This window comes from Sebastes umbrosus, chromosome 17, assembly GCF_015220745.1.
Source record: "Sebastes umbrosus isolate fSebUmb1 chromosome 17, fSebUmb1.pri, whole genome shotgun sequence".
In the NCBI taxonomy this organism is placed as follows: Eukaryota; Metazoa; Chordata; class Actinopteri; order Perciformes; family Sebastidae; genus Sebastes; species Sebastes umbrosus.
The window spans coordinates 12,898,665-12,911,766 of NC_051285.1; the positions used below are offsets into that span (position 1 = coordinate 12,898,665).

Below are 13,102 nucleotides of genomic sequence, written 5' to 3' on the forward strand. Positions count from 1 at the left end.
TATGAGTTGATACAAATTATTTTTCTTATTATTTATTTGTGTCTAAATGTAGTCACTGAAGAGCCTCTCCGGTGCTGCCTTTTACAACTTATCATGAGCTGCCTGTTTTTTTTTTTTATCCTTGCTGATGGCGGGTCGGTGGATGGGGAAAAGGGAATTAAATATTTATCCACTTCATGTTAAAAAATGATTCTTAAAATAGCGAAGCGCTGCCGCACTGCAGTTTGGAGGACTTGCCTGCACGAGGATGGATGATGGCTGGTGGTGCTGGTGCTGATGCTGCGCGCGTAATGTGTGTGTTTGCCTGGCAGACATAATACAAAGAGAGAGCGAGTGAGAATGAGACAAAAAAAAGTTCACAATTGTTTTGTTATAAAAGTTTTACGCGTTTGGCCACTTTGTGTGCCAACCACTATGTATGGCTCCAGTGCGCGCTTGTGTGTGTGTGTGTGTGGTTCCATTGGCGTGCCAGGATGAGGCGCGCAGCCATACAGCATCCAACAACAGGATATTATGACTTGTGTGTGTGCGTTAAGGGACAGGGTGGATCTCCCAATGGACCAGGTAGACAACAGAATAACAACACGGGCTCATGCTGTTTACTATCACACTTGTGGTGGGAAAAAGTATGAAGTTTTACTGCCATGACCTTGCCTGTGTCTGTATGTGTGTGTGTGTATGACAGGGATGCTCCCACCCTGCTGCCGTCAGCCTCTTTTTCTGTGTGCCTGTCTGTACACGTGTGTGACAAAGAGGAGGTCTAATTTTAGCATCACTTGTATTGACAAATCCATAAAAAAAAAAGCCATATCACAAACTGACGTCAAATGTGAAATAATAACACACACAGACATTTTAAAAAGAGAAGTATTTGTGGAGTGGTGACTCATCTGCCAATCCCCCCACCCCAAATAAAACAGGCCTATAATGGGGCTCCCATGAAAGGCAGATTGTCAGGCTATATAGTGTGGAGCTGCAATTCACCTATCTCCCCGATTCAATACTATCACAATACTTGGGTGCCGATTCGATATGTATTGTGATTTTTAAGTATTGCGATGATTCAATATTACAATTTATTTGGATTTTTATGAACTTTTTTAACACTAGACCATGGGAATAAAAGTTGAATCACACACTTTTAGGGACTTTTAATTTGAAAAATATCGAAATCAATACAGTCAAAATGTTTGATTTTCAGCATATATGTAGTCAAAGATGTCCTGAAGTCAAATATATCAGTCGTTTTCAGGCATTATTTATTAAATTTTAAAGACATTTCCCTCAAAAATTAGTGATATTTTCTGTTTAATTTATAAGGGACACACTGTTTTATGCTACTGGTGAATATAATCCAATCAATCTTATTTCCATATATGCATTTTGTATATACAGCTCCCTTTGTTAACACCTTATTTTGAAAACTGTATATATTCACACGTGTATACTTCCGCTAACTTCGCCAAGTCCGTCGCTAGCTCTCCCGTCAGCTCCGTTCTCTTTATACATCCATTAAATATATCCATTAAATGTCAGTATATGGGTGCTCTGCAGTTGTTGCGTCAAGCAATTTGACCACGGAGATGAGAGTGACGGCCGGCTTGACCGCACGTTACCGCAATACGATAACGTTTCCTGTCCGTGACAGAGTTAGCCTGCAGCTTTAGCCGTGATGTCTAGCTCTGCTTTACCTGGCAATGTGTGAAACCCAAAGTGTTTCCGTATTTTACTGTATGTGTAGTGTTTACCACTGTGGATTTAACATGTGATGGTGCAGGTCGTGTCCACACAGACCCTCCGCCGTTTTCTGCTTTGTCGTTTTCGGCTGGCTGCGGTTTGTTTTGGTTGACGGATACGGAACGGATATGACGTCACGTTACTCGGACTACAACAATAAAAGAGTTAACTTCCTTCTACCTCTGTATAGACTCAAAAGAAGCAAATATACATATCGATTCTGGCGTTATGAAAAATGGATTTCAAAATCGTACCAAAAAAGAAAAAACAGCCCTAGTACTGTTTAGCTCTCGGCTGACTGAACTGTGAGAACAGAATAGAAAACAATTCTTTAATAGAGACGCTGGAAGTCTGTCATTTGTCATATTAATGCAGCACAACGCCGAGGAGAGAAACAACGCGCATACATCCGCGCACATCATTTTCTATTAGCTCACTCGGCTGGCCCGGATTGGGGCACAAGCTGGGCCGTCTCCTCATTAAGGGTGGGACCTAATGGGCTTGACAGAGGGCTGATTAGTGCTGTCATTGTATGTGTGTGTATGCATGTATGACAGGGCAAAAGAAAGACACAGAGAGCTGGCTAGAGGCAGACAAGCTTTAATTCTAATCTTGCTGTAATTTCAGATGGATAGCACCCACCCACACACACACACACACACACAAACACACGACACACAGCGGTGACGGCTGATGCGTTGTGCTTTGTATCTCCTCCTACAAATATCTGGCTGTCAGTGACAATAATTAAATTCAGGGTAATTGTGCACAGTCTGCCTGAGATACAGTTATCTATGTCTGTCACCTTTACCCACAGTATCGCTCTGCGGTGGGATAAAACAAGAGAGAGAGAGAGAGTGAGGAGAAGGAGGAGAAGTGTTTTTGTGTAATGAAAACTGCCTCTCTCTTTGTCTGTCTCTCGTTCTGTCTCTATCTCTCTGCTTGGCCAGTTCCTGCTGCCAGCTTCAGCCTGAGAGGAGAGAGGCCTGGCAGGCTGATTGGCTGCTAGCTGGCTGGTTTGGGTAGCTGCCGAAGCTTTGTTCCCCAGCTTGTTTGAAGCTGGATTTGTTTCCCTTACTTGACTTTGCTTCCGTTTCCAACTTTTAAGTTGTCGCTCTCTTTATCTACAGCCTTTCACAGTCACGTACGCGCTGACACTGTGTGAACAAAACACAAGCCCGACCTTAAAATTAGTTATGAAAAGAAGCGCTCTTTTTATTAAGAAAGGCACGAATGAAAGGTTTTATTGTGCTCTGTCACTGCCTGTAAAAAGTGAACACAGTCAGAGCTACATTTGGATTTTTATGTTTTCAGCTAGGCCTGCAACTAATGATTACTTTCATTATTGATCCATTTGCCGATTATATTCTCAGTTAATCAAGTTGTCTATAAAATGCTAGAAGATCATCACAGGAAAAGGTGTATGAGGGACACGATAAAGCGGAAGGCATTAAGCAAAAGAACACCTTTATTGCTTTTTGGCGTGTCATTTGTACGGCATACTGATCGCATAAATATGCAATGGTCAGAGTTAGTGACGTAGAATAAAAAGCAGTGAATGGGTCCAACAAACACAGGCCTTTCAAGCAGGAGTCCGGTGTTTTGTTTTGTAAGTTAGTGACATATGTCCTGTGTTTTTTAGCGGTGTTTGTGACATGCTTTCCGTACTTATATTACGTTGTTTCCGTACTTATTTTACTTAGTTTACATACTTATTTTAAGCTTAAGTGAGTGTTTTTTTTTTTTCAGAAACATACGATTCAAAACCTAAAATATGAAAACATTTGCAAAATGGATTGTGGAAATACATACAGGGATAAATACTGTGATTTTGTTGGTTGAATGCACTTTGAGTTAAAGTGATAACAATATAATCTATGGTTTGGCACCATTAAAAGTATGCCAAATTAGCTATTAGGAGTTCCTGTTTGCAATGTACCGAAGGATTTACGGAAAACTATCACTGGATTACTTTGATACTGAAGAAGACTTAAAAATGTGCTGATTCTCAGGCAAGTTCTGGCAGGTTATAATGAGCATCTTTTTCTATGATTTTATAAGCGGATTTATGGATGTTTATTATTCGCGATGGACATCAGAGATAACGACATCGACGGGAAGCGTTAGTCATGTTGATCTAATATGCGTCTAGTCTGTGTGTCTGAGTTATGACGGCATCGTTGCCTCACTTCTGATCTAAATTATTCATGAAGACTAACTGCATAACCGCATGTAGTGTCTATGGATTTAATGGTGTTTGTGTGTGTGTGTCACATTAAAGACACAAGTTCAATATATACAGAAGACAGCATGATCTTAGAGTTTTGTATGAGCGGTGTGATAGTTTGACACTTTGGGGAATAATGTGAATGAAATGTGCGTAAACTCCTACTTCTTGAGTTGGGAACTTGAACTTCTAAAAGGCACGGCACTGTCTTCTTCTTCTTCTTCTTATCATTAATTCATAATATGATTTCATCCTCTCGCTGTCAGCCCCGCCAATGAACACACTGTAATCCAAGAAAATGTGCAATATCTGAAGAATGTTCTGTGATATTACCTTCGGCCATGATAATATATTTCTAACTTCAGCTCAGTACTGAAATCCACTGATCAATATCAATATACGATGGTAAAATTGCAAGTCACTGTTCATTCAGTCTGTAGCCTCAACCTCGCTCGAGGGCCAATGGCTTTCTCTGGACCAAAATGTGAATAAAGTCGGGCCTGATTATGAAACTTTCCAGCAGAGTTCCTGCTCAACTTGAGTCTAAACGAATGAGAACTTTGTCCAGATTCAACCCAAACATTTTCATATGTTCATGCAGAAATGTTGCATATAAGTTATCCATGCTAATTAGGTTGAAATAATTTGTCATCTCCAAACGTGCTTTCTCATAGGATGAATTTTATCTGATGGCACTGCGACAAAGCCTAATCTTACTTTGTCTCTCTGAGCTGACTGTTGCGTTGGCACACATACATTTTGCCTGCAGGCCATTGTCAAGTCTACAGTCAAAACAATTAGAAGCTGCTGTAGCTGTGTTGTGTTGCTGTGTGTGTGTGTTTACTTGCATCTTTTGATAGCCTTGGTGGATGATAATAACATATGGATTAGTGACAAAATGTTTATTCGGGTCGTGAAGCACCAAATGGCGAGGTAATTGAGTGCTGAGATTGATCCAAATTTGCTCTTGCAGTGCCGACATCCTGAGGCAGCGGGCAGATTTTACAGATTAGGCAGAGGGACCACAATATAGGGAACGTGGCACTTTGTGGGGATTCTGTGGATATATCATATTAGAGAGCTAAATCATCTTGGGATTTGACGACTGGAACGGAATTCATATGATAATCAATTACATCTCTGATGCAAGTCACAGCGGAGAACAGGATGAAACGCTTCACCACACATACACCGCCACACACACACAGCGAGCGTCCGCGCGATGGCCGTGCATATCAATGACCTTTTGCAACCGCTCCTCCCGCCTGATCTCAAGGTCACTTCACAGACTCCTTCTTTCTTCTGCCGTATCCTGAGCTCGGTGTGGTCTGCCTGCTCAATTCTATTTTATCATCGAGTCGCACACCAATTTTCTGGAATGTGCGTAGCGTTCACAACCGATACGCCGTGTTTTAAATGCGTTAAAAATAATTACTGATGTTTTACAGCTCCGAGCTTCTAAACTGGTGAACTCTCACAAACACAATGCAAAAAAAAGAAACACTTAATGAGCAGGAGTTGTTTTGATGCGGAATAAACAAACACCAAGTGCTACAAATTATCCTGCACAGAGCATGAAATGGCATTTCACAATGGCCCTGTGGTGTTTTATTCCAACTTTCTGGCCAAACAAAGCTCTATTCCACATTTATCTTTACGTACAAACACACTGCTTTGCACTTTCAACATTTTTCACTAGGTCACGGCGCAAGTGGATGGAGCCAGCCATAACAAAGGGAACATTACTCCGCACAATTTAACATTGTTTAAACTAAAGTAAGTGGTAAAAACCATAAGAAGTGGTTCATGACTCATACAACTCGTTGCTGCAGTAAAGTTGTTGCTGAGTTTTTTGGTAAATATGGCGCGCTAATTTGCTTATGAATCACCGCGGTTCACCTTGAGAGCCGCTACAAACGCACACTAACACACACACACACACACACACACACACACACACACACAGCAGGGAGGTCCTGTGTGAATAGAATGGCCAATCAAATGAGACATTACTCCCCATCAGGAGCCCCACGGAGGCCTCTGATTGCAGGTTCACTTAGCAACTGCTAGGGCTAGTTGTGCATGTAATTTGTGTGTGTGTGTGTGTGTGTGTGTGAGCGTTTGATACAAAGAGACAGAGAGTGAGATGCAGGGGTGTGTGAGAAAGTTTTCGGATGAAAGAGATACAAATGTGTGTGATCACATAGCAAGTACACAGCGATCATAAGGCTTCTGTGTGTGTGTGTGTGTGCATGTGTGTGCATGTGTGTGTTTGTGCGTGAGCCTCAGGAATCGTGTAAATGTCAGACCTGGAGGACTGGAGACATGCAGAGAGAGAGAGAGAGAGAGAGAGAGAGGAAGGGCAGAGAGAAAGACAGACAGATGGACATAGGAGGAAAATGAGGGATTATGTGGAAACAGACTTCACCTGGAGGAGGAAGGAATGAAGAGAGAGTGTCTGTGTTCAGTTTCTCCCTGTTTGGACCAGGAACTTTGGTATTTTTCCTGTCTCCAGAGGGAGAAACGGTTGGACAAACCCATCGCTTGCTGCAGCAGCATCCTTGTTTGCTGACTGAAGTGGATGAGCCACTATTACTCATGTTAACGCCACCGTGTCTTATCTTATAATATGAGATAAGATAAGATAAGCCTTCATTGATCCCCAGAGGGGAAATTCGGGTTGTTGTTGCAGCAGCACAAGGTCAGAAATAAGTACAGATAAATAGAGAAAGTAAATAATCAGAGGTATTTAAAACTAAAATGAGAATATGAGTAGGGTTGTCACGATTTCGATTCTAGATCGGAAATCGATTGAAATTAGCTTCCAGTCTCGACCATTGAAATTGAAAGCAGGATTGACGATTACTTTTACGCACCCGCCCACTCGCGTGCGTATGAAGGAAAAGACAGCTGTACTGTAAAATGTAACATGAAATGTAACAACCACCTCACTCACGGTAAAAACTACACACAATTACCAACATGAGCCACCGTGTTCTGAACAGACAGAAGCGTGACAGTAAATGACAACAACACCGTACGCACTGCAGAAGGATTTATGTTTTGTTTTTGTAAAGATTATATACTGAGGTGGGTCACACAGATACTGATATTGAAAAGATGCAGCTTTTTCTATTGTAGACTGTTGTAATCTTACTTTCTAAATGAAAAAAGGGAGTCCAGTTCTCTTTTTAAAGAAGAATTTGAAAGTTAAATGACAGTTGTCAGGGCCTAAAACCAATGATCTGTTGATCTTTGCGAATCAAGACTCCATAGTCTGACAATGGCATGCTTAAATCAAAAATTTAATCGAATTGTGACATTAAAATCGAAAGTCAAATCGAACCCCTCTCTAATAGAATAGAAACTATACAAGAGCACTTAAGGACAAAATTACAAGGCAAAAGTGACAGTGGTGTGATGTGATAACTAGCAGCAAAGTCAGCAAGGTACAGTGTATGTAAACAGCGTACACAAGACTGATATGACTAATTAATGATACTTAGTGTTTGTATTAATATATAGGTAAATAATACAGTATGTCATGTAATAAAACAGTATAACATAATATAGTATGGGATATAAGATATACTAGGGTAAAATGGTGGGGCTGGGGGAGAGTGTGAGTTGTGAAAATCCAGCAGTACTATAGTTGACATGTTGTGAAAGGATGTGGCATTGCTGACATTTTAAGCCATAAACTTAAAATGTCAGTGAAGATGAGAAGATGGATATAAATCTCATGTCTGTGCATAAAGTAGAGAGCTGGAGTAGCTTAGCTTTAAAGCTGGGGAGATGGGGGAAACACATCTAGTCTGTCTGTCAAAAATATGCCTAAATGCTTAGAAAATAACAACAGTACCACGTTTGTTATATAGGAATGTAACCATGTGTGACTGTATGGGGAGTTATGTTCATCCATCTGGCTATAACGCAGGTTGCCAGATAGGTGAACACTTTAGATTTGGTGCCAAACCTCTCTGTGAAGACGAGACTTCACGGAGTCACTGGCGGCATCCAGCTTTTGTTTGCCAGTTAACTCTACGTAAAAACCACAAGCGGTTGTTTTTTACATTTCTCATCATGCATTTGTTGAACAAGATACAACACGAGCTTTAGAGGTGTTGTAAAGCTACTTTTTTTTCACTTGGTGCATGAGGTGCACAGCTGGCCTTGTTCTGCCCAGATTGATATTGATATTTTCTCCTCATTCTCAGACAGAAAGCAATGAAGCGTATTCCAAAAATGTTGAACTATTCCCTTAAACTAAAGCCATTAACATCAGCTAGAGGTCGACCAAGAGTGGATTTTTAAAGGTCGATATAATAACGATATTTTGGATGCAGGAAAAAGCTGATAGCAGATTAATCGGCCGATATCTTCGGTTACTTTTGCATACGCTGTTTTAAATAAATTAATTCAATCATTAGTAACAGAATATCCTACATCGTTGCAATATGTTCCATTGATTTACAGTGGTCGATGCATTGTTCTGTTGCATATGACTGACCAGGATTACTTTTGTTGCGCGTTCCGTTACATTGTTAAATACCACTCTTACAAACTATTAATGTTGGTGCATATTCCCGGGGTAAAGAGGATCCTAAATCGTGCGATTTTGTTTCATGAATGGATAGTTAACATGACTTTGGAGGAGAGAACTCCAATTTGGTAAGTAAGTTAAAGTAACAGTGAATTATTTATTTTCCTTGTATCGTGGACAAAGAGCTGATAGTGTTGTGTTGCGTTATATATTCGAGAGATAACTTTTTTTCTCCCCCTCTACCATGACTTTGTGTATGGAGCCTCCATGCAAAACTGTGATGTACGTGACTGCTTGCGGCTGCGCAGCCATCGGCCACTATCAGAGCCCAGTTCCACTGATAACGATAGTTTGTAAAACGTTCTATCGGCGTTGATTAATCGGTCTACCTTTAATATCAGCTAACTGACACAAGGCTTAAAGTCCCATATTTGTTGCTGATGCATTAGTCGAAAAAGTAACACCGCACGGCACGTTTCTGAACAAATTGACAAAGAAAAAGAAAGAAAATCTAATCCTTTGTGCCTAACTCCCATGCAGGATATATCTCCTCTATCCCCACTCTCTCCCCTCAAATCTCCTCTCCTCCCATGCCTTCTCTTCTGTAGCTGGTTCGCTCTGTACCTGTTGAATAATTGATAGCTGTTTTGGTTTCCGATAAGGCGTTTGGGGTCCACAGCTCTCAGCAGTATGGGCTTGCTGCTTTCCTCACGGCAGATCACACGGCTCAGTCCGTCCTTCCACTCCCCGCTCTCTTCCCCTTCTTCCCTCTGCCTCCCTCCTGTTTTTATCTCGTCTTCCACTAGTCCGCATTATTCTAATATGCGCCACTCACATTCTCCGTGACATGTTTGCATGCGTGTACTGTATTGTAGCCAACTGATGCTATTCCAGGTTTTATTCTTGATAAGCTCTTGATATCCATCTTCTGCTCCTGATTACAAACAACACCACAAACATAAATAAATAGATTTTTTTTCCTGGATATTACCATGGAAACAGAAAATTAAGTAAATAGGATAAGGTGTTTATTACCATCCATAAGCTGGCTTATACTGCAGCGTCATCACAGGTTGTTGCGTCGGATCTGAGTCAGGATCTGAGCTTCACCCGGGTGTTTACAGGGGGGTAGACACAATAACAAGAACACCCCATGCAAAGACTTTGAAGTGGATGAGTCATCGATGCAAACACTTCTAGAAAGGTGTGTCAAATAAGTGGCATGCCAGTGATCATATATCCCTGTTGTTTAGTTTCAACCTTAGACTGTCGTTCCTCTGAGATAAGGCAGTATCTTGAGACTGTCCTCAAGAGAAACGACTGCATTAGATGTTTGTTCATATGCCCTGAGGCATGTATACACCGGGGGCGAGATAATCACCTGCAAATATTATGTCTAGCGTTTTTATTGTGAAAGGTAAGAGCCAAAGTAGTGGATCTAGTCTGTGCTGCCTTTGTCAAAGTTGAAAGGAGTAATAAAGATTGCCATCTTGGTTCGGACTACGGAGCCTCTGTGTTGTTGTTTCATAAATATAGGCGCTATTTCCACACAGCGTGATTGGTTGATGGCTTTATTCGCTGTGCGAAAGGTCAGAAAATCAACCTCGTTCCGGAAATGGCCTTGTAATATTTTTGTTCTGCGTGAAAGTATTCATGACAAAAACAACAGTTCGGAAAAAATATGTTAACGCGAAATGGTGACTCGCCTGCATTCGCTCTTGTGTTCATTTTGCTGCTAAGATTGGTTTTAATTAGTTATTGGATGCTATTAAAAGGGGCGGGGGTGATGTCGTGATTGACAGCTGTGATTGACAGCTGCTCTGAGTGAAGTAATCTCAGTCGGAGGCTCGGGAATTGTACGAGAGAGGAGAACTTCGACTTTCCATAATCGCCATGAGTCTGTGTGATAGAATGTGTGATCATAAATGTAGTTATAGAGGTATTATGGTTTGTTGTTGTGTCTTTGTAGCCAAACAGCTACCATGGTGCTAACGTAGCAGCAAGCTGCGGCCGTGCTTGGCTCGTGATTGGCTCAGGCAGGTGTGTAGGTGGGACCTCGATACCTGGCTCCAGCCCCCCCCCGATCACTACTGAGCAGACTCTGGCTGCAAATTACTTCATAATCTCAAGATGGCAACACCCGTATCCGGGATATTTTGGCTTTATTTTTGTACAGTATATCTCTAGCAGTGTTATTTTTGACTGCAGTTTGGACTGCAGATGACTTTGCCTCCGTTGAGCCATGTTGTCCTGATTTTGCATTTGGAATGTTCACATCTAAATTCAGATCCCAGACCTCTTTTATAGTTAACAAATTCATTCGACCTCATATGACCCACTCACATTGAAGCAGTGTTTCTACTCCAGTTACTACACAGTTAAAAGTCGTTTTTCATTTATTATTTATGTTGTTTTGTCTACCCCCCTTGCAACAAATCGCAAATGGAGCACTTGAGTATCCCAAAATGTATTGGTGTGTTAATATGCATGTACAGAAACTGCCTTGCAACCTCGCCTTCTTTATTCGTTCCCTTGGCCTCTGAGGCTGTCTCTGCTTTGCCGCTTCTCTCTGTCTCTCTCTCTCTCTCCCGTTCTGCTGCCTCTGTGCAGTAAAAGTGTTTAGAGCCCTGTATTGGCTGTTACCCAGCATGTGGGGAATTGAAGGAGATGGGTTAAAGAGGGAGAAGAGTTCATCAAACCCAGGACAACAAGTCAATTCCTCCTGATTTACCACATCAATCCCCGTCTGTCCCACAGTGTTCCTACACACACAAACACAAAACACGTGTGTTTCTGCACATACATAATCGCTCAAACAGACACACACATGCCGACTTACTCACAATTTTCTCTCTCTCTCTCTGTACTGCAGTATAGACGGGCAAGAGCGGCAGCAGTAGCAGGTCTTACATAACTACATCACTGCATTAACGAGCCCATCTGCCTCTGACTGGTGCTTACACTTAGAGTTAGAGCTCTGTTAAAATGATACGCACTTAATACGAGTGCACAACATATATAAGACCACCTGAACTGCACCTATATAAGCAGACTGACCAAGCAGACATAGTTCTTATAAAAGACACGTAAATGCACCTGGTTTGTAGTTTTACTGCCATGTTTAAATTTGAAGTTACAATGGGGGGAATCATCTATAGCCTGGCTAGTCTTTCATCTTTTCCTCTTGTCTTTTCTTTGCATTGCTTCTTTTCTGCTCGTCTGTCAAGTGCTAAAACAATCGGATTAATCGATTGACAGAAAATAATAATAATAACAAGTTTGATAATTGAATAACTGTAATTTTACTAAGGAAAAATGGTAAATATTTTCTGGTTCTAGCGTCTCTTTTTTTGCAGTTTGAAAACATCACGTTGGGCTTTGGGAACTTGCGCAGTGTTTTTTTCTGATGTTTTATCAGCTAAATTATGAATCAATACATAACTGACAGATTTAGGGCTGCAGCTAAGCATTATTTTCATTGTCGATTAATCTGCCAAATATTTTCTCAATTAATCAATTAGTTGTTTGGTCTATTAAATGTCATAAAATGGTGAAGAGTGTGGATCGGCGTTTCCCAAAGCCCAAGATGATGTCCTCAAATGTCTTGTTTTGTCCACAACTCAAAGATATTCAGTTTACTGTCATAGAGGAGTAAAGAAACCAGAAAAAATTCACATTTAAGAAGCTAGAATCAGAGAATTTTGATTTTCTTTTCTTAAAAAAATGACTCAAACCGATTAATCAATTATCAAAATAGTTGATTAATTTAATAGTTGACAATTAATCGATTAATTGTTGCAGCTTGAGACGGATCAATTGATAACAAAAAGCATTAATGGCAGCCCTACCTCTATCCCTTTGTATACCTTTCATATACTGCAGACTCCTTCACTCCCAACACACACACGCACACACACACACACACACACACACACACAAACACAAACGCAGACATTTGCCAGGACCCACTAGTGGGTTTAATGAAGCTCATCCTGTTCCATTTTCACTGATGCTAAATCCAAGTCCTGACTAAATTCCTAAATTAGCCCGAGAACAAATAGGGAAAAGCCAAAAATGACTTCACATCTCAAAAGCCCACGCATAGGTGCACCGGCACACCACACAGAGACACTGACGCATGAAATGGTTAGAATTAGAAGAAGCTCCAATTTTGTGGCAGTCGGTGTTTGATGCGGGCTTCAGAGTGACGACAGGAAGTAAAGATGGAGTGATGCGAGAGAACAGGAGATGAGGGACGTGTGAGAAAGTGTTGTTTGTCTGCTGCCACAGCTTGTTTGTGTCTTCAGTCTGAGTCTCATTATAACACGGCGGCACTTGCGCGTGCGTATGTTATGTGTATGTGTGTATTCACGTGTGTGTGTGTGTGTGTGTGTCACACTTAGTCTTACATAACAATCTGATGCTCAGCTGGGGACACTATACACAGATGAATCCCAGGACGACGGCCTTTTATTGGATCTACTGTGGAGGTTTTTCTGGAACACAACTTAAAAAAGTAATCAGAACTTTTGCAGAGCCGGAAAAGTCATAAATGTGTATCAGCGTCATTATTATACATCGCTGCACAAACCCGC

The 13,102-nt window shown here is 41.2% G+C and overlaps 1 protein-coding gene and 1 long non-coding RNA gene across 2 annotated transcripts in view; one reads left to right on the forward strand and one right to left on the reverse strand.

Moving 5' to 3' along the window:
* LOC119475536 overlaps positions 1-13,102 on the reverse strand; it is a 146,024-nt gene that overhangs the window by 13,649 nt on the left and 119,273 nt on the right. The window lies entirely within an intron of this gene.
* LOC119475534 (reticulon-4 receptor-like 1) overlaps positions 1-13,102 on the forward strand; it is a 98,715-nt gene that overhangs the window by 749 nt on the left and 84,864 nt on the right. The window lies entirely within an intron of this gene.